This window comes from Chelonoidis abingdonii, chromosome 2 (assembly GCF_003597395.2).
Source record: "Chelonoidis abingdonii isolate Lonesome George chromosome 2, CheloAbing_2.0, whole genome shotgun sequence".
Taxonomy (NCBI): Eukaryota; Metazoa; Chordata; order Testudines; family Testudinidae; genus Chelonoidis; species Chelonoidis abingdonii.
The window spans coordinates 252,490,626-252,518,427 of NC_133770.1; the positions used below are offsets into that span (position 1 = coordinate 252,490,626).

The 27,802-nt window shown below is 42.3% G+C and overlaps 1 long non-coding RNA gene across 1 annotated transcript; it reads right to left on the bottom strand.

Annotated features, from left to right (window-relative positions):
• Positions 1 to 337: 337 nt before the first annotated feature.
• Positions 338 to 27,440, bottom strand: LOC142046244 (uncharacterized). Its single transcript, XR_012655135.1, has 3 exons — positions 27,368 to 27,440; positions 25,275 to 25,333; positions 338 to 587 (listed from the first exon to the last, which is right to left on the bottom strand). It is a non-coding gene; the product is annotated as an uncharacterized LOC142046244 (long non-coding RNA).
• Positions 27,441 to 27,802: the final 362 nt, after the last annotated feature.

The window sequence follows — 27,802 nt, forward strand, 5'->3', positions numbered from 1 at the left end:
TCTGATATCCATGGCAGGAATGATGATTTACCTCAAGTTTCTTTGTGGAAATAGTCTTACTTCAGATTCGTCCATGCTTCCATCTAAAAGGGGATTTCTGTCAGTTGTATACAACATTCAGACTGCAGCCCAAGCCTTTGTAAAAGGGGGCCATGCTTTGCCCATAAAAGCTGCGGTATGCGTTTAACTTACTTTTTATTCCAAACCCTACAATCTGACAGAGTAAGATCCAATCAGATGCAAACTGTATTCCATCTCTGAAGTGGAATAACTCACCCATCATAGTTGTCCAAGACATACAGTCTCAAGGGAACTAAATGGACATGCATGTATACACATTCATTCTGCCAATTTAGCTTTACAAAGCAACTTTCAATAATACAGAATACATGCAAAAAAGTTTTAACCAGTTTGCCTTTTTTGGATATTTATCAACGTTTTCCCTTCTTTCTGAAGAGCTGAAAAGGGCTGGAGTTCAGAATGCAGATTTGGAACCTACTGGTGACTTTGTATTTTAGATGTTGTTTTGCTGACATTCGGAATTCTTTCACACATCCCCTGTGGCAGGGTGAGAGGCAGGAACAGCCCTAGAAACAAAAGAAGCCCTCTTGAAACAAAGAACAGAGAAACCGGAGCATTGATCTAGCTGCAGCAGCTTAGTCTTCAGTTCAACAATGCTGAGACATCCTTAAATCAAAAGACTAGGTACTCTCAGGAGTTAGACCTTCAGCCTGCATACATTACCTTTTCTGTAAAAATAATTAATAGATTCACAGATTTTAAGGCCAAATCACCCGTTATGATCATCTCATCCGTCCCTCTCACTTGACGCAGGCCATAGAATTTCAGTCAGCAACTCCTGCACAAGCCCAAAACTTGTGACTGAACTAGGAAATACATGTTAGAAACATATCCAGTCCTAATTTAAAGGGAGAACTGACCACAAATCTTGTCAGGACCGGCTCCAGGCACAGCGCAGGAAGCAGGGGCTTGGGGCGGCCAATGGAAAGGGGAGGCACATGCAGCTCTGAGACGGCAATTTGAGGGCGGGTCCCTCAGTTCTCGGACCTGCCACTGAAGAATGAAGCGGCGGCAGTAGAAGTGCCGATCGCGACTGTTCCAATGATTAATTGCTCTCACTGATAAATATTTGCATTTTAATTCCAGTTCTAATATTTCTTAACTTCCGCTTCCAGCCACTGGAGTTATGCCTCTGGCTGCTAGGTTAAACAGCTGCATGCAGTGTCTAGCATCAGATATTTTCTCCCTTTGTAGATAGATATACATTGTGATCCAGATATCTGCTAACCTTCTCTTTGACAAAACTAAATAAACTGATTTTCTTAAGTCTGTCATTGTATTGTGTGTTTTCTGAATCACAAATCATTCTTGTACTGTTCTCTGAATATTTATTTTGCCCTCAAGAGCTTTATACGGAAGGCTTTCATTGCTATCCATTAAAATGCCAACATTTACCCAATTACCAACCAGTAGTTTTTCAGACACCACAATATTTCCCTACACTCAGGATAAGAAATAAGGTCTGGATTCCATAGGATGCTGAGAACTTGCAACTTTCACTAACATCAGTGGGACTTGTGGAGACTCAGTACCTCTCAGGCTTTTGGGGGATGGCTACTGCACATCATGCTGTTGCTTTTAGCGCTTTACAAACACGCACAAATTAAATCTCACCATTCCCCTGCAGAGTGGGAAACAGAAAGGTGGAGTGACTTTCCTAAAGTCAAGCAGCAAGTCAGGGACAAAGCCAGGAACTGAACCAAGATTCTCTCAGGTCCAGTATCCTACTTTAATTACCAGACAATCCTCTAGTTGTTCCAATATGGCACGAGGCGAATCAGTTATTGAGTTCAGTGCATCATTGGAACACTTTTAAAGATTAAGGTCCAGATTGTCATTTTTGCCACCCAAAGGAGTGTTTTCAAAGGTGTAGTGCCTGAGCAGCCATTGCTGGAAGAGTTCTGCATTGAGAGGGATTATAAAGAAAGCAGGAAGCTGGCCGTGGTAGTGGGGGAACCTGCTCATAAGTGGCAAACACAACATCTATTAACAGGATGGATTGTGTGGCTCCCCCTGTGACAGACACAGCAATTTCCTGCAATGTCTTTGGAAGATCTTACTGTATTAAGTCTGGTTTCAGAGTAGCAACTGTGTTAGTCTGTATTCACAAAAAGAACAGGAGTACTTGTGGCACCTTAGAGACTAAAATTTATTTGAGCATAAGCTTTTGTGGGCTATAACACACTTCATCGGATCCGATGAAGTGGGCTGTAGCCCATGAAAGTTTATGTTCAAATAAATTTGTTAGTCTCTAAGGTGCCACAAGTACTCCTGTTCTTTTTGTATTAAGTATATGCATCAGAAATCTGCCCCTTAGAATTGATTTTCCAGAAGCTTTATTTTTTCTTGAAGAACTCAACTTTATGTTCATCAAAAGCCAGTACACAAGGGGTATGAACACGCACAGCAACTCTCTTTAAAAATGCAAATGAATGTTCAGAGTAAGGTTTTTTGCATTATTTGCTCTGCTGCAGTTACCTTGTATGTTCTGTCTAACTCCTAAGATCAGCTGTCCATCTCTTCAGGCCAGGCGTATTGGAGCAGAATCTCATCTGGGGTAAATTGGCATAGTTCCTTTGGCTTCAAGCCTTGAACCCAATGGAGCCACTCCATTGATGCCAGCTGAGGATCTGCCCTAGCATTGAATATAGTACATCCATAATAGCCTAAAACTTCCATTCTTTTACATATAACCACCAACTAACATTTTGACACAGAATAGACATATTAAACAAAGTAGAGCAGTTAACACAAAAGAGAGAAAAAATCTAGTTAAAAAGACAATTAAAGAACACAAATTGAAAGTAGGGAAGCAGGTCTCCATACATCACACAAATACTGGCTGTATTTCACTTCTGTCCTTAAATCTTCTCATTTCTTTCATTATGTCTGTTCTGTTATTAATGAGCTCTAGAAGGGTGACAGTTGCTATAAATCAATGTTTCTACAACAAAGTTAGTGTATACCACTGTTTACACGATACAGCATCTTAAAGGATACCAAAATGCTCTATCAAGCACTAATGCACAAATTATACACAGGAGTAACTTCAGCTACTGAAATGTAGCTATCTCCAGGGAGGAAACACGGCAACAGTTAAACAGCACCCCATAACACCACACAGAAGATTAGGATATGACATGAAGGACATCTTATCCAATGGAAATTGCAAGGGAAATGTAATTACCCAAGGGGAAATTTGACAGCACAACAGTTCTAAAACACCTTATACTTGCACAAAGACCCACGAAATTGACACACACAGTTTTATATCTCGTCAGAATCAGAGCACTCTCAGCAACCATGTGCCTTGGCATTAGTTCAGAACTGAATCAGAATGAACATCACCTTCTGAATCACCAAGGCCATTTCCTACAGCATATGGGTGTTCCTTAGATGTGTACTAATCAAGTACTGCAACCTCCTTAGCTTGGGAAATCAGACAGGATTGTAACATAAGGCAGTATGTTCCTTTCCTCTGTGTTCTAAAAGAGAATTGCAGGAAGCTTTCTTACTCTTAATCTCCTAACATTTTTGTGTATGGCTTAGCAAATTCAGATGTTCATATTCAAATCTTTATACATTTAAAATGAACCATGGTCAGGTGTAGCTCTTCCTGTTTTTGCAGGCCTCTCATGGGTTGTATAGTGCTAAATAGAACCAGTGTGAATGCAACCAGGTATCTGCAAGCTGGGAAATCCTGAGACAGTTGACACGTCAAGGCACCTTATGGGAGTGGAGAGACCACTCAAGCAAGCATTCTGGAAAGTAAAAGAGATGATTGGGAAAGCTCTCATTTTGAATACTTCAGTGCAGCGGAACCCCTGATGTTGCAATGTGACAAACCTGAGCCAGATCTAGGGGCTACCATGCTGCAAGGGTGATCCTGTTGCATTCACAATGAAGATTGTCTATGACAGAGAAGGGCTATGCTCAAACTCAAAGAGTTGCTAGCAATACTGTTTGGAATGGAAAAATGTCACTGATTATACTTAAGGTAGTACCATGGACATACAATCTGACCATAAACACCTCAAAAGCATTTGAAGAAAGCCGTTACTCAGTGCATCAAAGTGCTAACAGCAGGTGATGATCTGACTACAGAGGTATGATGTGCAGATCGAGGATTACCCAGGGAGAAATTTGGTATTTGCGGACACCTTGAGCCATGCATACCTACCAGAACCCAGCAAGGTGGGATCCATACAGGCCGAGGTGAAGATAATAAATATGGTAAAATACATATTTATCCCAGAAGAAAGGCTGAGAGAGATACAGAGAGGTACACAGCAAGACAGAGTACAGTAGGCACTGAAACTCAATCCGGCAAGGATAGCTAACAACAAAAGATCAGATACCTAAAGAGATTACACCATTCCTCCAGATAAGAGATGAGTTGTGTGTACACAATGGCATTATATTTTGGGGAGAAAGCAGTTATTCCAGCAGCTTTTGGGAATGAGATTATGCACAAAGTTCATTTGTCACAACTGGGAGTTGTAGATTGTTTCAGATGAGCCAGGGAAATTATATACTGGCCAGGAATGAAAGAGCAATTTATGGACATTCATGGAAAAGTGTGAGGTATGCAGTTCCTGGGAAGACAGTCAAATGAGACACATCCTGTGGTAACACAAAGTTCCAGAAAGACCATAGGCAAAGGTGGTAGTGAGTTTGATTATGTTTGGAGACAAAGAATTTGTGACCATTGTAGATAATTTTTCCATTTTCTGGGAGACAGACTATTTACCAGACACAGGATCCAGAACAGTCATACGGAAGATAAAAGTACATTTTGCATTGTATGGGATACTGGATATCATGTGTTCTGGTAACAGACCACAGTTTGTTTCGGGAGAGTCCCAGAAGTTCAGTAAGGACTGGTATTTTGATCATATAACACCTTCACTGGGGTATCCTCAAAGCAACAGCAAAGTGGAATCAGCAGTAAAAACTGCTAAGAAAATGTTGAAACAAGCAAAAATTGCAGATGCTGATCCATACTTAGCATTACTAGATCACAGGACTAGTCCATCCCAAAGGTTGATGAGATGGAGAATGAAGTCACACTCTTGCCTTCCCTTGGAAAACTGCGGAGAGACCAACAAAAGAGACAAGCATTTTACTACAATAGATTGGCAAGAGATCTGCCAGATCTGGAGCCAGGTGACAAAGTGCATATGTAAACCTTAATAAAACAGGATAGGTTCTAGCACAAAGCTACAGTGGGGCAACCAGTAAACCAAAGATCATATCAAATGCAAACGGACAACGGACAGATAGTGAGGCAAAACTGTAGGCATCTTAGGAAAATAAAAGAAACCTCTAAGGATAGTACGGACAACACACGTCTTAGGATTCTACAGCAGGAGGAAAAGCATGTTTGGACAGAGATTCCACCAACACCAAGTCCAGAGACTGTGGCTGACCAGGCTGGAGGAAGACAGCACCAGGGAGGCACCAGTGAATCATACCATACTAAAGGAGGGTAGATTATTAAAAGCCCTGCTCAGCTGAGGGATTGTGTGTGATGGACTTCCAAATTGTATGGGTATATAGCTAGACAAACTCATAAGGCGATGAACACAGTAACTGCAAGAATGGTTAGCATCTGAACGGAATGTTAGATTATGTAATCAGTTATTGCAGGGATGTCTGACAGTTTTCTTTAAAAGAGGAAGAATGTAACAATATGAAAGTGATAGACACTTGCAGGCAGCACACTGTTTCCTGGTGCTTTAGGAAGTGATGCCCCCAGAGAACTGTCTGAGGAGCCGTAAAGCTGGAGAATCCATGTTGTAAGCAGTCCTAAAAAAGATGGAGTGTGTTAATTAACCCGGTGTCAGAATGAGATTTTATATGCAGAAAATCCAGACACAACAAAGCATAGAACGCCTAGAGCATGAAGACTGCCACAGTGACACAGCTTTACCCAGCTGTCACTAGTGTTGTCAGACGCTACTGGTGTGGTGCTCTGCTCTGTTCAGTGTTGATATCACTTGGTTGCGTGCGTGTGTTCCCTCTGTGTGCTGTCCCAGCTCTGCACAGATAGCTGACACAGCAGACCCGAAAGGAACTCCCAATGACCACAGAGTCTAGTAAGGTACGAAGGCACGTCGGCCAGGTTTATTGCCATATTGGACACAATAGTAATTCCCTGTAGATTTTTACTCTAGCTCTGGGCATGCTACAAGAAAGTGCCCTTTGGCAATGGACTCTGCTCAGTCAGTGGTGGGACTTCCCACTGCCCCCTCGGCTGGACAAAGACACTGCCCCTGGGATGTATTCTTATACACAGGTACAAACAAGTTACACATCACTCCTGACGTATTGAGGTGCAACCCCTCTACTCAGCAAGGTACAACCCCTCTACGTAGTAAGGTGATGCCTCTCACCTTGTACATGTTGGTGGAACAAAACAACTCTATCCATCATATTAGCCTTTTGGCCCTGTCATTGGGATGGGTCAGCCTGTTCCTTGTTATCTGTGTGGAATGTGCAAGTATGTGAATGTTCTGATATCTAGTGTTCAGTACCTTTTAGATACGTATCTTCTTGCAGCATCAGCCCTTTCCTTGCCAGCTTCTGTGAGCAGGGCCTGCCTCTGACTCACAGCTTAACTTTGCTTTATGTTAGCAAAGTCTTGACCATTACTTTAGTTCAGGCCTCAGGCCTCATACCGGGCCTCTGATACCAAGGTTTATATCTTAGGGCTTCCTCTTACTACAAAGCTTTTGAGTTGTAGCTTGCCTTGCTCCTAGGATTACTGCATCTATAGTTCCACAATATGTAGATTCTTAAACTGGTGCATAATCTTAATAGGCCAGGTATACAGCCATGGTAACCTTCCACAAACATAACTGACTTCTAGGAACAAACCCAAACTGGCCTGAATAAAGACAGAGTGGATGGGTCATTACAAAAACTAATTTCCCCATACTGTTACTCACACGTTCTTGTCAACTGTTTGAAATGGGCCACCCTCATTACAACTACAAAAATGATTTTTCCTCCCTTGATATTCTACTGTCTCTTTAGACTGACCCCCCACTTGGTAAGACAACTCCCATCTTTTCATGTACTATGTATATACATTTACTATGGTATTTTCCACTCCATGCATCTGATGAAGTGGGTTCTAGCCCACAAAAGCTTATGCCCAAATAAATTTGTTAGGCTCTAAGGTGCCACAAGGACTCCTCATTGTTTTGGCTGATACAGACTAACATGGCTACCACTCTGAAACCTGTCAGGATATCTTGACTCTCTAGGTGGGCCCTTTTAGCCTCTTAGATTGAGAAGGTTTCTACACAGAATTCATGAGATCTAGTTTTGCATAGCTCAGGGGTTCTCTAATCTTTTCACAGTATGGACCACATCCTAACATACAGATAGTCTTGCAGACCACCTTCTCTCTCATTTTCAGTTGCAAATACCACAGCCACTCTCATTGGCAATTAACTTCTCCTTCAACGAAAGCAATTGTTCACACGAAAAAGTAATAATGGATTTTTAGTTTCTTTTTATGTGATTTAGCAACTAGGAACAAAGAGCAGCAGCTAGCATCATGAGACCAAGAAGTCACCTCTCCGTGGAACACCAGTGAATGGTCTGTGAATGCTCATGGTCCATGGATCATAGGCTGGGAACCACTGATATAGCATCACTCATACAAAAATATCCTAGAATTCTTAATATCCAATTAGAGTCTATATATGCAAATACTAATGTAGTACAATATGCAACTATGGGAGGGTAAAAAGGAAAAGGGACACACACTAAGTTTCAGGAAGAATGACTGAGGTCAGGGAAACTTGATGACTCAGGGCGTAGGATGTGATTGTTTTACTCAAGAGAACGGTAAGAGTCATAGGCTAAGAGGAAGAATGGATTTTCACATAGGATATGAAAATAAATTACGAGCCATTTAGGTTCAGAGAGTTCATCGGTGAGGCCCACGTGGGAATGATCCCCTGTGGGGAGGAAGGAAACAGAAATAAGTCTAGTACTTGAGAAGCATAAGGTAACCAAAAGAACATAAAAAGGGAGGGATGAAAAATGGTGGTGGGGGGGGTAGAATCCATGGAGTATGACTACAGCAGAGAAGGTTTCGAACTGGATGCTGAAACAATAACTTCCAGGGACAAGGCCTTCCCACCCTTCCCTCCATTAGATCACTCTGGCAGTTCAACAGGGATGGAAAGCGGTCTTACACAGCCAGCTGGCACTGGAAAAAATCATTGGATGACTGAGTGGTAAAGCTTCAGTAGCCAGCTCTACACCACCTGCTCTTGGATGCTCAGCATTCGGGTATGTCAGCCCTGGAAGGGAGTGTGGCTGCAGTGCAATATGCATTAGCAATCCTTGGCCATGGGCTCTGAAGCTGTTCTAAGTTGTGTTGAGTGCTGAATTGGCTTCCAGTGACTCCATGATAGGGTGGAGGGGAGCCGATGTAGCTCACATGTGTCTGAGGATATGGCTCCTGCTACCAAATGAGAAGATTCAAAATATTTTTGAATTTGAAACAAATTAATGTTTGGAACACCAAAATATAGAAAGTAGTGAGATTCGTACTGTATGAATAGCATTTTTTGTTTTATAAATAATGTACAAGTGCCTAGAGGCTGGGAGAGGTGCTTTTAGCAAATCTACATAAATCAATTAACTAAATAAATGAGGGAATTAAAGAAGTAAAGCTGAAAGGAAAGGCAGCCATGGATGTGAATTTGAGTACAAGAGCAGTTGAGATTATGTCCGATACAGGTTTCAGATTACAAAAATGACTGAATGCAGATTTAGAGGTAGGGGAAATATGGATAGCAAATGAGAAGTACAATGAAAACAATGTTCCAGATCAACAGCGCTGACATACAGTTCCCCTTGACCTTGAGCTTGTTCTTAAAGCCAGGCAAAGGATGGCAGAAGTTTTTATAACACCCAGAGGTACCTAATGTATTTTGTGTTGCTTCTGCCTTTTGGAATTGAATATTGTGCAGCCCTAAAAAAGTGAAATCTGCCCAATCAGAAGAATTCAGTTGACAGCCAATGACAGTGGTTGTTTGATCTGAGGGCTCTAATTGGCTATCAAAGTTAGTGAGAGGCAACATCACACAGAACATCCACCACTGTTATTTTCAGGTTAGTTTTGAAGCTCCATGAGGCTGTCTGAACTCACCTAGTCTAAGTAGCAGTGCAGATGAAAACTAAGTATTGTAAAAAACTGCATTCACTGTTGGCAGTCTGACCATTTGTAAGTACTGTATTCAGATTGTTATTTTGGTTAAGGAGGTTGTGTGTCATTCCAGAACACATTTTTATGGAACACTCAAAAAAATATTTAACAAGCTGATGTGACAAAGTTCCTCCTCTACCTTGGTGGGTCCTGCGCTTATTGGCAGATTTGCTCACCTCAGTGATCTTTCCCACAGTCTGGGTCAGCTCCTCCTGTGTCTGATCAGGAGTTGGGAGGTTTGGGGGGAACCTGGGCCCGCCCTCTACTCCGTGTTCCAGCCCAGGGCCCTGTGGATTGCAGCTGTCTATAGTGCCTCTTGTAACAGCTGCATGACAGTTACAACTCCCTGGGCTACTTCCCCATAGCCTCCTCCAAACACCTTCTTTATCCTCACCACAGGACCTTCCTCCTGGTGTCTGATAACACTTGTACTCCATAGTCCTCCAGCAGCACAGCCTCTCACTCTCAGCTCTTGTGGCCCTTTGCTCCCGCTCCTCACACACACTTCCTTCTCCTCTAGCTCCTCCCTCCCTGACTGGAGTTGAGCTCTTTTTAAACCCGGTGCCTGATTAGCCTGCCTTGAATGGCTAGCAGGCTAGTTCTAATAGCCTGTCTTGCTTATTGCTTTTAGCAGGTTCCTGGATTACTCCAATGCAGCCCCTGCTCTAGTCACTCAGGGAACAGAAAACTACTCAGCCACTGACTAGTATCTTTGCCCTCTACCAGACTCCTGTACCACATTGGCCTGGGTCTGTCACACTGAGTAGTAGACCATGTGATACGGGGGTAGAAAAATGTGACCTTAGGAAAGACCAGTTCAAATGAAGTCTCACAGTTAACCATTTGCTCTTTTATGTTCCAGGGATGAACCAAAATAATGCCAGTACTACCCATGGAAAATTAAAGCAAAGCTAACGATGAAGGCCTCTCATCTGTACCATGCTTATTCCTTGTTTCCACCATATTTAAAATAAAACTGTTGTATCCGCACATAGGAGCTGAATGAGTCACAAGTATTTCAGGATCAGAAAACCCTGAAGTGGACGGGATAGCTTAGAGTTTTGGCAATGAGATTCAAATTGTGCCACTTTTAGATCCCTGTTTCAACTTTGGATTGGGTCTATCAGGGACAGAAGCTGTGGCTCATTACAATCTGATGGCTATTTGGTGCCTGTGTGAAATGGGTTGGTAGTGTACTATTTTGTTCCCACTGGATAGATATCTATGTTGCAAAATAAATGTCACAACTGGCAGAATCAGCAAAGAGGCCAAGTACTGAGGGTCTGATCCTTCCATTGAAGTCAACGGGAGTTTTGCCACTGTCTTCAACCACAACAGGATTAGGCCCTGAATGGACTATGGGAACTGAACTATCAATCAAGTGATCCATTTAGATCAGGGCTGAGGAAGACTGATGGAGTGCGGAGTCTGCTCTTGCCCCTGTTAGTCATGCTCTGTGAAGAGAGGATTTCTATCTCCAGATCTGCCAATCAGTAGCACAATTTACTTGAAAAGAAAAACTAATCAATACAACCAGTTTACTGAAACTGGCAGATCAAAAAAAGCATCATTTATATCTGCCCATTTGCCAGCTTTCATGTTGTGCTAAGAATCTGCTTGATAAATAAAACATGGGGATGAATTTTTTGGGCTGACATTCCTAGAGGTATTCATCCTTATGTGGGAAGCCCTTTCTGCCTTGCAGGGTAAACACACACAGCATTGCATAGGCATAAAGCACTTGGAGCAAAAAAGAGTTTAAAATTTTTTCATATAACCTTTCCTGTGAGTGGATGCAGCCTGACTGTTTGTTTCTTCATCAGTCTGATTAGTTTGCCATTGTATACTTATACCATAAATATTAAAAATGTAACTGGAGCCTCTGAAGGAAAACAAAATAGCCTTACTACAGTACATCAGAGATGATAGATAAGAGGAAGACTGGTCTTGTGGTTAAAGTACTGGATTGGACTCAGTGGTTCTGGGTTCCAGTCTCATCTTTGCTGTAGCCTTCCTGTGCAACACCAGGCAAGTCCTTCAGGGCCAGGTTCTGCCACCCTTAGTTACATTGAGTAGCATCTTACTCTGCGAGTTAGTTGTGCTGATTTCAATGGCAATATTTCCAGAATGTTTCTGAGAAGGGGAATGGCTTGGGTCTAACACAGTATGAGCCAGTCCCAACCTCTCTTGCTGCTATTGAATGACTGGAATCAGAGCAGACCAACTGATTGGTTCCCACCTGTACAGGCAGAAGAATTGTTTCTGCGCGCTGATGGTCTGTATCCATTTTGGCTTTGTGAATAAGGATAGCAGAAAACAGCTCTTAATGTCTCCCCTTCTCTAAAATGAGGCTCACAGCACTTATCTATCTCAGCAAGGTGTTTGAGGCTAAATCCATTAATGTTTGTGAGGTCTGTTGATATGTCAGTGATGGACCAGGTAAAATAGCTAAACGGTCTTTAAGCTTGAGCCAGATAAAATGAATGCCTACTTTCTTCAAAAGCTAGTCACATTAAAACAACTGAAGTATCATGGCCTCGAGCTGAAATGAGCTTAACTAAAGATTACATAATAGAACACTTCTAAGGCTTATCAGCACGACAGGTTTGCCAACTGAGCAATGCAAAGCACAAGCATGTTTATTTTCAAAGCTGTATTTCACATTTCAATAGCTATAATCTAACAAAACATCTACATAGAATTTACTGTGTGCTTATGAGGTAGTTATGCAGAAAAGTACTGTTGGTGGAGGTCTGACTGTTTAAAAAAGACTATTGACTATTATGGATAAAACAGAAGTCAGGGAAGGGAGGAATCAAGTTATGCTAAATTTTAAATGCTTCTATGGTAAGATAAAATCAAAATGCAAGTGGTGCTTCAGGCATGAGCTGATCAACATAGGGATCAGAAAGGAATTTACTCCTCCATTTATAATATTGCACAATTGCCTAGATTTCACTTTCCTCTGAAGTACGTGGGTTTGGCAACTGCTAGACGCAAAATATTAGTCTATATGCATCAAAGAGCTATTCCAGTTTGACAAACCCCACATCCCAGTGTTCTTAGGAGATATTGGGTGAAATCCTGATGCCACCAAAGTCAATGGCAAAACTTCAGTTGACTTCAATGGGAGCAGAATTTTCACTGGGGTCATGTTTTCAATCCTGGTATATTAGTTATTATATCAGACAAATAAGGATGTCCAGGGTTGTGGTTTTAAATACTCACAATAACAAAACTTAGCTCTTATACCGTATTGACATATAGAGATTTTCACCTGTAGATTTCAGACCACTTCACAAAGAAGGGTAACTCACTGTCCTCATGTTACACCTGGGAAAACTGAGACAAAGAGAAGTTAAGCTACAGTCAAACACCAGTAAAACAGCAGAGCTTTGAATAGAACCCAGCTCTTCTGATCCCACTCCAGGCTATAGCCACTAGCTGATGCTGTCTCTCAATTAGGTGCTTTCATCATTTTAGCCATATAAATATTCATCAAGATAATACTTGATACTACAAATGATGTGTCTTGAATTACCAAGAAAACCAGTTATGACTCTTAAATCACAATGTGTGGTTCATAATGAAGGCCCGACCTTAACTTGCGGTATTGCAGAAATTGCAGCTTTCCAATATTAGCCCCACCATGCCTGAGACTGACAGCGGGGGACCCGGCCATCCTGGGGCTCAGAGCAGAAGCCTCCGCTGTCAGCCCCGGATGGCCACTCTCAGCCCCTGGCTGCCAACAGTCGAAGCCCCTACTCTCAGCACTGGTGGCCAACAGCAGGAGCCACCTCTCTCAGCGCCGGGCGGCTGACAGTGGAAAATTGTGGAAAAGTTATAATGAACTTTATTACCACAAATAATAAGGCCCATTATTACTTTTCCTCAATTTTCTATGGCTTGGGGGGTGGGCGATGAGCCCCGCTGTTGCATGGCCAGAGCCAGGGCCCAGGCCCGATCTCTGCTGCTATGCAGGGCTCAGTGCCTGCAGCCAGAACCCAGAGCTGGGGACAGGAACTACGTGGCTGAAGCCAGGGATCAGAGACCAATGCCACAAAGCCAGAGCTGTGAGTCAGTGCCCAGGGCTAGTGCCTGCCACGGTATGGCCAGAATACAGTGACCATGTGTCCGGTTTTTGACCGGAACATCCAGTCAAAAAGGGACCCTAGTGGCTCCAGTCAGCAACACCAACCAGGCTATTAAAAGTCCATTTGGCAGTGCTGCGGGGCTAAGGCAGGCTAGTCCCTACCTGTCCTGACACCGCGCTGAGCCCCAGAAGCAGACAGCAGGTCCAGCTCCTAGGTACTGCCCCCAGCCTGAGCACCGGCTCCGCACTCCCATTGGCCAAGAACCAGCCAATGGGAGCTGAGAAGGCAGTGCCTGCAGACAAGAGCAGCACACGGAGCCTCCTGGCCCCCCGCCTAGTAGTGCCATACCTGCTGGCTGCTTCCGGGGCACATGCAGTGTGGTGTCAGGACAGGTAGGCAGCCTGTCTTAGCCTCGCCCTGCTGCGCCACTGATTGCATTTGAGAAATGTTGCCCTAAATACTGAAATTTCTAGATATTAATCATTTTTATTAATTTTGTAAATTAAAAAACAGTTAAATATTTCTGGATTTGCCATTCATCCAAGATTCTGCACTGTAATTCATTGATCATTACGATAATCTGTCTTTTGATTTCCAGACCATTGTATTTGTCTACAAGTTAGCTTTTCAGACCTCTGTGCTCTGTCATTCAAATTCAGATTTATTTATTTTTTAATGGCAAATGAAAAGGGAAAAGGCATTAGATCAATGAACTGGGGAAAAGATTGTAAACATAGTGAAAAATGGTAAGGCAGCGCGTTTGCATTTCAGTCTTCAGAGAAGCCCAGTCTAATGGTTTCTTCTCATGGCTTTAATCCTTTCATTCACCTCAGCTATAGCAGAGTTGGTACTTGCCCAGACTAAGGGTCCAAATTTCCTCTCAGTTACACTGTTTTCAGTTTTAGTAAAACCTGCCATAGAACAGTGGTTCTCAAAGCCAGTCCACCACCGCTTCTCGCAGTCCCTATTGGCCTGGAGCAGCGAACCGCAGCCAGTGGGAGCCAAGATCAGCCTAACCTGTGGACACGACAGGTAAACAAACCAGCCCAGCCCCCTAGAGGCTTTCTCTGAACAAGCAACAGACCAGTTTTGAGAACCACCGCCTTAGGGAACACCTCCGAAGAGAGACCACCTCTCACGGGCAACTTCTTGCAGAGGTCATGGAACACCTCTGATCTCTTGTGGGCAAACTTTTGAAGAGAGACCACCTCTTACAAGCAACCATTTTTGCCAATTCCTATGAGTGCTCACTCTTGGTAGGTTTTAGTGTATTTCAGTAGTGTTGCACCAGAGGAACTGAGAGGACAGTTTGGTCCTTAACATTAATCCAATTGTAAGACAAAATATATGTAATAGCAGAAAGACATGCATGTAAAATACACTAATTTGAGTCAAATTCACTAGGTGCTGAGATAGGACTTGAGGGCCATATAAATATTTGCATAAGCACCTAGATAGAAGGCTTCTTTTGACAATAACACATCAGACTGGTTCATAACTTTCTTGAAACCTTCTGTACATTTCCATTTTGTATCACCTTTGCACATACTGCTTTACTTATCTCCAGACTTAATGAGTGGGTTCAGTGCCAAGGTTGCCATTTCAAGGAAGTATTTTCCATTTTGAGTGGCAGAGATAACCATGATTGCAATGTACACTGCATTCTAGTTTTATAAATAACATATTTGTTTTGCAAAAAACATAATTAAAGTCCATCTTCTTCCATCTTTAGTTTGTGTCACTACAACTGGGCCTGTCGTCCAACCCTACTGTTTACAGTTCCAGCCTAACCTTTATTTTGTAAGTAATTTTTAAAGGAAAATTACAGGAACAACCTGAAAACAGCTCCTTCTGAATAAATAGTGATTCATACCATGGTCTGATTGCATAGCTATCAAATAGCTGGAGTTGGGCACGTGAGATCTGTATTTTGAATGCAAATCCCTCTTCTCTCCACCCACATGAAACCTCCAAAACCAGCAAACTCAAGGGGGAATTAACTTTGCTCACAGTCATCAGTTTCATAAAGGAACATGCTCAGAATTCTCTTCTGTATGTTAGAGGGTGGGATCTACAAGGTATTTTAAATTAAGTGTAAATGAAAATATAAAGTGACTTTTTCAAAAGGACAAATGGAAAATTTGGGGGCTTTGAAAACAGCAAATAATTCTCAGGACACTGATTTCCTCTCTGCACAACCCTATTGGATCAGTACTCTTGAGAGTAGCATTTCCCCTATAGCAAGATGCAATCAGTACCCAAGTTCCACCCATTCTGTCTTACTGTGGCATGGAGAGGTGGTGTTAATGATCTGGGCTAAACCCAAACTCCCATTAAAGTCAACAGAAGTTGGTCCAATAAAAGATATGTCACTCACTTTGTCTGCCTAATGTCCTGGGACCGACACAGCTACACTGCACACACTAAAGTCAATGGAAAGACTTCCAGTTTCTTCAATGGAATTTGACTTGAGCCCCTAGTAATCTAGCCCTCCAGAATCCTCTATAGGTACCTGGGAAGGTAATCTCAAAGTACTTCTGGGGGTGGCCAGCAAGTCCACACCTCACCAGAGGATGCCAGGACCTTCTCCTATTATTCCAGGTGTGGAGGTTTGGAGAGTCCATGGAACCCAGAAATACACTGCCAGGTTTTGTAGTCCTTGGCCTTTAACACTGAAGGACAGATTCACATATTATTGGCTGTGCAAATGCGGTACTTGTCAGCCCCTGCCCAGACAAGCTGAGGTCTGGTTCAATTCTGTATAGGCCACTGGGGTGGGGAGGAGTGCAGAAAGGGTGTGATGTGATTGGCTGTGTACATCCAGTAGCTACAACCCTTTGCTAGTAAGCTGCAGAAGAGGTTTCTAGAATTATTTGTTTTTGTCCAGTTTCTGGCTTGGTGTGGAGCTGAGGCTGAGAAATGTAAACCTTGTTATCATGGGGATTAATTAAAGAGGAGGCTGGCCTAGTAAGTGTGCGCCTCTAACAAACAGAGAATTACACATACACATGGAACGCTACCTCCTGTTATCAGTCAGAGGCAAAAACATTCAAATAGTTTCATCAAGTACTCACATGCTGTCATTTTTCTCTTTAAGAATAAAATGTTTTGCATTAATTTCCTTAAAAATGCAGTTTGCAGAGAACCGTGTTTGCAGTTCATTCTCTAGACTGTCATCTCACTACAGGTTCTGTTAAGGAAGCCACAGTCATTCTTCCAGGTAGGCGTTGGCAGGTATATCTCCATCTGAAGCACACAGCAAGGGGAGGAACATGTGACCATATAACTGAGAGGGGACAGGTCACTCATAATAACGTTGTACACTGACCTATCTGAGAAAAATGCAGATTTCTGTCATTAAGAGACTGGGATATATTGTAACTATTATGCCACAGCCTGTGATAGGAGCCACAAGGAGAGGCTCTGTACAATTCCTTCAGACTTTCTGATCAGAGAAGCTAGAACCTTACACAATTCTACATGCTAGAGCACTTGAGACAATGTGCATACATTCCTTTTTCACAGAAGACTGATTTTAATGGTGAAGCAGTCCATCTAGCCAGGATCTGTTTGCCATATGTCCACACTGAAAACTCCAAGTAGGCCAAATTCTGGCCTCAATGCAAACACATAAGTAAGTCCTCTGACTTTAGAGGAAATGCATTCACTTATCTGAGGGTGGGATTTGGTCCATTAACTTCAGTGGAAGGCTTATATCAAAAGGACTTAAGCACATGTTTAACTTAAAGTGTATACTTTCATGCTTAAAGAGGTGACAAAGTGTTTCGCTGAACAGGGATGGACTTATGTTCTTGAAACCAAACAAATGTTTTGCTGAATTGGGGTCAAAAGTAACAATTAGAAGATATTAGAGTTAGGCAGCACCATAAAAAAAGTCTTCCTGATCTATCTGAGCTTCTTCCCTTAACAATACATTTGAACAAATCTCTCTTTTCTCCACTCTGTGACTGTGAATAGATATTGATTATCAAAATCAAAAGTGGGTGGAGGGGACAGGACTGAAATCTGGTTTCTAAATTACATTTGCTGTCCCAGTGACAAGTGACTGTGCAAACAACTAAGTTACAACTCCTACAGCCGTTGTAAGCAAGCCAACCTTCATACTTTCATTGCTTCTCTTTTAGTGCATATAGGTGAGCTCCATCCATCAACCACCCCTGCTTAGTTTGCACAAGGAGGACTAGTCACGTAGCTGATACCAAATCAAGTGATTGCTTTATATCCTTTCAGCCAATGATGTAAAACCAAAGGATAAAGCAGTGTAAAAGCAACACAGTGAGCCAACAATTGTGACAGCAAGAGAAAAGAGCAGAAATCTATTCAATTTACTGGCTTAGGCAACCCCTGAAATTTCAAATAGTCTATTTTCCAAAACAGGTCACAACAAGCCCTGCAATGAATCAAAGAAACTATAATATCTCAGTTTGAGCTGGGCATGATTTCATTCACAAGAGAAAAAACTGTTTTGTTTCTAACTCCCAACATCTCTGCAAGAAAACAGAAGCATCAGGGAATCTCCACTGTTTGCTCCACATTAACGATGACTTCAAATGCTGACAGTAAACTGGGCTAGTCTCAGATTTACCCCAAATCCAGATTACCAGTCTGGTTCATCACATTAATCTGAGAGAACACAGTGTCTCTTCTTAGTATCCTGCCCTGAGTTTACACCTCTATCCTTTCTTTTTGGAACCCAGAAGTTTCTGATTACCAACAGTGGACCTAATCATGAGAGGAGCTGTGCACCCCCCAAGAGGGTGCTATGCAGGTCATCTGCCATCAGTGTCAGTAAGTGAATACATTATGTTAATTGCTCCATTTTAGAATCAGTGGGAGCTGAAGGCTCTCAGCCCTTTGCAACATCGGGCCCAATATTTCTTTCTTTGCCATGGTTTTGGGTTGGATAAATTTTGTGCTGCTTTGCTTGACTTGCAGGGATTTAAATATTTTCCCTTCCAGAGTCTGATGCACACAAACTAGTATGTTAGTGCAGACTAGGGTGCACTAGATCAGCACTAGCATACGTATATGGTGCAACCTAGAATTTCTCGCCGGAACAGATGTTTTCTCTCTTATTCACTTGCCAGGGGACTGGCACATGCATAAACTCACACACAGTTCCACTTCAATGAAAATAACACAGTGCAGTCATGTAAATATGAACACTAAAAGCCAAGGTCTCAGCTATGTCAGAGGAAACTATTCCAACACAGTTGAAGCGTATGTCCAGACTGAGGTAATTTCATTATTAAAAGAAGATAATGAGCCCAGAGTAGGTTCTGTACAGTCAAAGACATATGCAAAATGTCACAGAGACTTCAGATGCTAAAAGATTTTGGAAAATAAACATGTATGTGCTCGTAAGAAAAGAAGTTCCTGGCTCCAGGGGGATTCTTGTGACACCGCCACTCCTTGCTAGTCTTAGGGGACACGGTACATACAGAAGTGCACTAAAGCTAGTATTTCAGTTACCCCTTCCCGTTACATGACCCCTCACCTCCTTTGCCCCTCCACCTTAGATTCTATTGGGCTGGATGTTAGTGCTGCAGCACTTTTCCATCAGGAAAGCGGCATCAATCCCTACAAGACTGTGGCAGGGAGGTTTATTTATTTTTTGTATTACAGTTATAATAAATAAGAGATATTGGGGTGGGGTCACCTTTTGGAGTGGAGGTTGCTGTGTGAAAGGTGGTAAAGGGTGTCCCTTTCCATGAATAGAAGGAGTTGGGTGGTGTGGTTTTTTATCTCCCCAGAATGAAAGGACTGCGAGGAGGAACAGAGGTATTCCCCCTTAACATAGGCTGACGGGGGAAAGGGGAAGACTCACCCATGCTTGTATTAAGAACAGCCTGCCTGATTTCTGATACCAGCACTCCTTGCCAGATCATGGAGCATGCCCAGTAGGGACGACCTGGTGACTGGGTGACCCCTTGCATCACACCTCAGTACAATATGTGCCGTCTTTTTTTTCTGCCCACCCTATCTCCTGTCCTTTTCTGCCTCTGCTGTTTCTGTTCCTTCCCTGTCCTCTGTATTTTGCTCTTACTTGCTTTCGAGATACCTGAATGCTGGTATCAAGATACATTTGTGATGGGATCCCCAGGGTACAACATGGAACTGTGGGACCACTGTGCATCCTTAACTCTCCAGCCTGGGGTGTCTGTCACAAAGCTATGCCAGTGATAAGCAGCAAACCCCTCCGGGTGCTGTGATCACTCAGCAGTTGATATGTATAGCCCCACACCCAGCTAAATTGCATGAATGCTCCCTGAGCCACTCACAAATCATACTGAGAAAGGTAGCAGCCAATCACCCCAGTCCCCAGCCTTGCACCCTAGAAATTTACCATCTTACACTGCTCAAGACACCTTGGACAGTGCAAGCCCATTCATTAGTTCCGGGTAATGGACGTGCAACACATTTGTTAACCTGAGTTGAGATTCCCCAAGCACTTCAACCAAACCAACACTGTTTTAGGTAAAATATAGAGAGCATATTTATTAACTATAGAAAGAGAGATTTTAAGTGGTTAGAAATAGCAGGCAGAGAGATCAAAGTTGGTTACCTAATAAACAAAAATAAATGTACAGTCTAAATTCTAACTTTAACAGACTAAGGAAGATTTGAATCAAGCAGACTCTCACCCTAATAGATGTCACAGGCAGCTTGTAGTTCTCAGTACTCAGACTCAATGAGATATTACATTACACTCATAACGTCATACCCCCAACGCAAAATTGATGCAGGAAGGGATGACACCAACATCTCTGACTGCATCCCAAAAGCTCCCCATCCTGGGTTCTGTCGCTTGTACTGGGTTAGAAGCCATATTAGTGTATAACAGAAATGTTTTAACAAACTCATGTTCAATAACATGATTGAATCTCTTTACAAACATGAGTTTGTTAAAACATTTCTGTTATATACTAATATGGCTTCTAACCCAGTACAATACTCAGACTGAACTCCTGTCCAGCCTAGGGGACCAATCTCTCTAGTTCAAAGTCTCTCTCTTCCAAACAGTCTTCCAGGTGTTGAGATGGGGGGAGAGGCCAAGTGATGATGTCACTGTCCCTCTTTTCTACTTTCTTTCATCTACTAGAAAGATCCTTTCCGTGATGTGGGGGTCAGGTAGTTCCCACTGCGTACATGCCCTCTCTGAAAAGCCTATGGTAAAGTGGATTCTTCTTCGTGAGCCATTAATGCCTGTTTGGCCACTGATAGCTGCTCCTTCGTCACTAATGAAAGGCCAGCTGTGGGTGTCTCCCAGCTTCACAACATATTTCAGTAACACATATAGCAATATGTCATAACTTCACATACAATGATAGCACATACTAGCCAACAGGATATTAAGGTTCAACAGATCAAGACCTTTAAAATGATACATCACAAGGCATGCATTGTACAAACATATCTTAATCACATCACAGAGGTGAATGTGGGGATTCCAGGGTGCTACTTTGAGGTACAGAATGTCACAAAGTTTCTGATCCTCTGGAAAATTAATTAATCTGAACAGGCTGTGATCTTCCATGAAGCTCTTGAGCCAATTATTCATGAGCTTCTGTATGCCAATGGTTGTGCTTTAGAGGCACGTACTCTGGAAGATATTAAATTGATCATGGACAGATTCACAGAGTCTGCAGAAAGGGATGGGTGGACAATGAGTCTGAAAAAGGCAGCAGTCATATATCAAACTATGTCCCTAAAGTCACCGTCAGCACCACCAGATGAATACTATTACAGACTCTCTCTGACTTGGTAGTAATATTAGCAAATGATGTTACTATAAACAAGGAGAAGACATGTCATATCAACAAACCCAGTTCATCATTTGGCAGACTATCAGACAGAGTCTGGCAGTAACATGGTATTGAGCTTCAAACCTAGTCAAAAGTCTATAAAGTGGCTGTGTTGTCCAACTTATTGTAGGGATATGATCTGCTCAAAGAATCACATTAAGCTTCTAACAAGTTTCAATTTTGACATCTGCATGCCACACTCTGCATCAAATGGCAGGATAAAGCTACCAATAATGAATTCTGGACAGTACTCACTCGACAGGGAATGGATTGAAGCCAACCTTATCACTTCACAGTTATACTGGGCCGGTCATGTGTTGAGGATGGACACCACCAGAATGCCAAAGTAGTTGCTGTATGATGAACTGAAAGTGGGCCACCATATACGAGGTGGACAGAAGAAACATTTCAAGGTTACACTGAAACATAACTTGAAATAGTGTGACATTGACAGTTGAGAGTCATCAGCAACACATAGATCATGCTGGCAAGAAGTAGCCAGATAGGGGGATACCCAGTGCAAGATTAAGTGCCGTATGGATCTTGAGGCACAGAACAGAGGTGAGCTGTAAACAGCGGCACACTCAGCAGGCACAGATTGTAATGCCTTCCCCAGGATCGAGCTGCCTATGTACTTCATGCAGGAAGGATTGCCACTCTTGCATCAGTCTTTTTAACTACAATCATACTTACAAGACATAATGCTGATGATGGGTTTATCTTCAGCCACAAAGGACAACAACAACAACAACAACGTTGCTTTCCTGTTTTTTTCCTTCTGTTCTCATTTTGTGGCTTTTCTTTCCTATTGTTCACTCAAACAGAAGGCTACATGCCATTTGGGGGGGATCCATTGGTGACCCCATAAGGCCACTATCCTGTGCTCTTTTAGCATAGCTGAATGTCATGGGAGCAGAAAAGAGAAGCTTGGGTTAATGAGCGGCAGCTTTGAACTTGTGAACAGGGGCTGTCTATAAGAGATGCTGCTGTGGAAAGCCACTCACCTTCTGTTCCTCCTTCAAGGAGCTACCCCAGGCATTAATCACAATCCCAGCAGAACACATTTGCACATGTGGAGGAGATCTGGGGTCATGCAACTTTCTTTACTGTTCCTCTACATTCCATGCTGTTATTTCCTTCTGCCTCTTGCTCCTACCTGGACCAATCTGGAGACACCTGGATGGTAGATACTGATCCCCAAGTTCACCCGGCATGTAGCACAGTGAAGGTATGCCCAGATGGCCTTGCACAAGCATATCAGCAACAGCCTTTTTGGTGTGCTCCAAGGTTGGCGTGTCAGAGTGTAGCAAAGAATATAATACAACATCAGAGGAGATTAATAACCTGAAGTTTCACTTCCAGGAATTGTGTCTCAGTTTTGGAGCATAAATACCAAGTCTAACAAGTGACTGTGCTGTCACGGATCTTCAGTAAACTAATTTTCAGATATTTTAATTGATCTCTAGCTCCTAGGAATACAAGGTAGGCAGAATTCAGAATGCCTAACGTTTAACGAGATTTCACAGACATATTAGGAAGAATATAATTTTTTCCTGTCTAAACTGGATTACACTGAGGAATCATAGCAATTCAAGTGAAGCAGATGAGCTGGTATTTGTGTTGATTTTCCAATAACTGCAGCAATAGCTTCTAAAGAGTTTAAAGAACCAATCTGGCTCTGTGGAAGATCACTGGCTATATAGTAAGGCATTGATACACGGGTAACAAGGCCTGGCAACTCGCAGGCTGTTCGTCTTTTCCCATGCCCATACCGGTCTAGGACAGTTTAACAAAATGGCAAAAAACACCATAACCTAGGAAAAATTCTGGCTATCTAATGATAGAGTATGTAGGAATCATTTAGTTTACTACTGAAGTGTGGCAATTATTAATCGGCTCACAGCAACTCTGCACACCATGTAGGCTCAGGAAGCAGAGAATACTATATGCTATTGAAATCGCAGGGGCAGTTGAGTAAGCAGCATGTAATTGCACCTATTGGAATTTGGTCAGATCATCAGAGCTGACAGTCAAGCTGTGCTAATACTACAGGGTTTGATGCACAAGGTATTTCCAAACTATTTGCAGTTCACTTGCTCAGAATTATTACCAAGGATGATCGTATCTTTGCTTTCCTTTCAGTTCTGAACCACAATCTCCAATGATATCATCCACCTCTTGCCCCCACTCAGCCTAGACTTACCATTCAGGTTCCCTCTAGCCCCAGGATCTCTCGCCTTAACTTTGATAGCTTTTTTGGTGGGAATGGGACATAGTGGCCTGCTCCCTCTCACTTAACTTGTGGTTATGTGGCACTCCAACAGGACTTCACGGGACTGAGTGGACACCCCCTCTGCAGAGAGTCCATTGGGATCTACTTGATGTGGGCCACAGCATCTTCAGGCCTTAGAAAGATTGGAGGCTCAGGGTGCAGCACATCCTTACATTATATACATGGAACAGTTATGGGATAGAGATGTCCCCAGTCCCTACCGGATATTAGGGATTACGGTGCATCATTCCTCTGTCGTCATAATCAACAGCCAGCTCGCAGAGTTACTCTAGCTTCTATGAAAGGGATTATTCATTGTCCCTGCCTATTCATTTATTCTGTGAACTGCTGGTAAATTGAGTGTTTTCGTGGCCCTTCCTCCCTTCGCTCCTCAAAAGACACTAACAAATTGCCGGAAGCATCTCAGTCAATCTCCAAATAGCCTGCGGGGGGAAGCAGCCATCTTGTGCCCCCTTTAGTTTGGTATGTGAACCATTCAGCCACACGTTCAGCCCACTGGACTTCTTGTGACAATATCAGAGATAAGTAAGGGATTCTGAGACTTGCTGGGCAGTGCTAAAATTGGAGGGAACAGCCAGACTATCTTATCTGCAACACTCAGCCTGTGTCTACAAAACCTTTCACAAAGGTGAGCTGGGGTCTGAGAACCCAGCAACCCTAAACACAGGCTGTGATGATGTGGGTCCAGGGTCACTGTTTCACACAATTCTAATTATCACATCAATTCTTGGAAATGGTGCCTTCAGAAAATAGTCCCATTTTTAGTTGACAATAGTTTTTATTGTCAACAAGTGGCTAGGAAATCTGTTCAGTATCTCAACAAAATGTAACTAACCCTCATCCCTTCTCTGCAACGCTTGACAGGCACATGGGTTCATTTCTGACTTGGGAGGATCCCTCAGTCACTAGCACCAAGTACTGATCCCATCCAATGCTCCTAAGTGCCTGAGATCACAGTTCAGGGTGATACTGCTATAAGCCCTTTTGTTTTGGACACTGCTATGGAATATTAGAATCATAGAATATTAGGGTTGGAAGAGACCTCAGGAGGTCATCTAGTCCAATTCCATGCTCAAAGCAGGACAAACACCAACTAAAACCAAATATTGTAATATATACAAGGAAGTGTTCACTGGACTGCAATTCTCCATCCTGTTAAGCCTTTTGCTGCTTGAGATGTCTGTTTTAAGTGTCCACTGGGCATTCACTCGGCTTTGCATTCTGACCAAACAACAAGTTTTTGCACCTTCATGGTGCTGGCCTGTCATATGTTCCAGCAAAACGGAAAAAGCATTTCACACAGCTCCCATTAATCTTATACACATGGAGTGGGAGAGTGAGCAGATTCTTGGCTGGACTCTGGCCCAGAAGAGCCAGTGCATGAACAGAAAGTGGTATTATAAAAGCAGAATTAGCAACAATTTAATCCAGTGTTCTTACTAAGCACTTTGCTCTAACAGGTAGAACACAATAATACCTCATAATTTAAAATCAGTGCTACAGAACCATTGTTCACTGCTTGGTTTATATTTAGCTGAGGCAGATGGACACCCTGTAATTTTATGAGAAAGTGTATTACTCCTATTTTCTCCTAACAGAAATGGGCTTTTGGGGCTGTGTGTTTGTTTTGGCTAAACCTTTTCACAGAGCTGCCCTTGAAAGACTTTTCATGAGCAACTGAAAATTATTGACCTCCCTACTGAGCTGAACAAAATGTCAAGCTCATTTTGCATTTTGTGAATACTTACATGGGCTGTGGGAGGAGCCCAGAACACGAGAGCTCCTTCCAAGACATCTGCTTCATGCCCTAGAGTTATGAGAAATCATTAATTCAAATAACCACACCATGGCAGAACTCTGATCTTGCCTGTTTGCATATGTCAGCCCTGCCTTCAAGATAGATAAATTCAACATAGCTTTATATTATCATTGCTACTATCACAGGAACCTCTAAATACTATATATAGTCAAATCCAAAGAACAAGAAATGTTCCCACCAACTTCTCTCCCTATGGTTCAGAGGCTGCTGTGAAAAATATCAGCCTGCAATTATATTTTCAGTTACAGCAATTGCTCATATTTTCCACATCTCCATTTTCTTCAACTTTCCCTGGAGAATGACTTCATGCACTTTTTGATTCTTTATTAAAACCAAGTACTTGACAACCTGGAACTGAGGGAATCTGTCGAGTGTTGTCACCTGGTAAGCTACTCAGGTGGCTAGAGATTTCCAGTAGAAGGCATAACTGTAATTTCACTTTAATGAGCATATGAGTGATTATAACCTCTTAGCATTACATGAAGTAATTGCTTTTAATTCAGATGATCCCAGTGCCATGAAAGCGTGGATTTCTTTATCAGATGGTGTTTTCTTTCTAGCACTGAAGAATACCCATGGCATTTCCACATTTAATTGCATGAACATCTACACAGCTACACAAATAGACCCTACTGTACTTTCCATTAGCAGAGGTTTTGAAACCCTATTGGGAACTAAAGTTTGAGGTGGGCAGGCACAGCTTCATGAAACATCAAGAGAGGTCTAATTGTTTTCTTTCTTCTTCATTTTTCTGTTTACACTGAGGTTTTTCGCTCTGTGGAATGTGCCCAGTTGCCACAGCAACAGGTGCACTATATATAAATTATTAAAATAAATCTCTCATTCTTCTGATCAAAATGGAAACTGTACAAACATTCTAGACATTTTCCATTTTAAATAAACTTTCAATAGTCATAAGAGAAACAAATAAAACAGGCAGGGGTCATATCATCAATATGAATTAAATGAATACTAAATACTCTGCTAATAAGACAGTAATTTTGGTTACCATCAATGGAACACACACACACACACTATGGGGACAGTGGATCTATATAGCAGTGAATTTTTTTTTAGGTGTTTCAAAGTAAAACATGTTTTACAATTATGGAATCTGATCCTGTGCATTTTACTGAGGCAAACTGCAGCCAGTTTGGGAGTTTTGCATCTTACCGATGGAAGGAGGACAGGTTTGGGACCATGAGTTGGATAATAACTAGGGATGGACAAAACTGATGAAAAACTGTATGTGAAAATGCATGAGATTTAGAATTTATTTTGCATGATTAATTTAGCAAATATAATAAAAGAATAATCAATAATAATAATAAATAAATAATATTACAGCTTAATATGGAAGCAGAGAGGCCCAAAATTAAATTCTTTCCTCTGTCACTGACTAGCCTTAATGTTTATATCAGTTTATTATTAATTTAAGATCTGATCTTACAAAGCCTTGCATAGCCCAAACTCCCAAAAGGCCCAGCAAGAAATTGCAAACAGCAGAAGAAATAAATAGGCTAGAGTAAAACTTGAAGTGAAAACTCAGCAAGTAGCTTGTTCAAATCTCTCTTTAATTTCATTGCACTCCCTGTAGGCTGATGAGCTGGCTTGTCTCTCACAGGCTCTCCCAGTGTCCCTTTCTTTTAAAATCTCTTTAGCTTTTCTAGATGCCTCTGAGTTGGGGAAAACATTTAGGATTGTTCCCTGGGTGGATACACAAGGTAGGTAGGCAGGCCAGCTGTGGGTTTTTTCCTTTACTCTGTAAACATACCCCAAAAGGCTCGAACTCTGCACTCCAGGAATGCAAAGACTGGAGGTCAGACACCCGAAAGGAGGCAAGGTGGGCCTGGGCCAGCTCACCCTTCCTACTCCCCCATCACTCTAGCTAGTAGAGCTGTCTCTGCACCTTGTCAAAAGTACTGCACCTAATATAAGGGTGTTGAATCAGACGTGCTCCAGTGCTGAATACTGAAAATTAATGATCATTTATGACTCTACAATATTTGATATAAAGCATACCTGGGCAGATGCAGTATGTGTGTAAAAACGATAATCATACACTTTTCAGGACACTGCAATGCTTCCCCTCAAATAATCCAGATCATGTTTCTCAACACCCTTAAAAGAGGATCCAAATTCAATTTCCTAGTGGATCATTTCTTATAAGGTGGTGTGGTCTCCTCAGAAGAAAGGACATATGGGTTGCATGATACAGTTCCTCAGAATACAGGAGGTAATCTGTTTACCAGGCCACATCTGAACCATGTCTGGGTGTGGAGTGGAGAATGGGTGTGGAGTGGAGACTGTACTGTACTCTGTATTAGAGGCAGATTCACTACTTCAGCCATGAGACCAATAAGCAAAATATTTACAATGAAATTAATGTCAAAAGCATGAAACAAACTAACCAAGAGCAGTTACATTTTCTTGTGAAAGTTCAGGGGAAGCTAACAA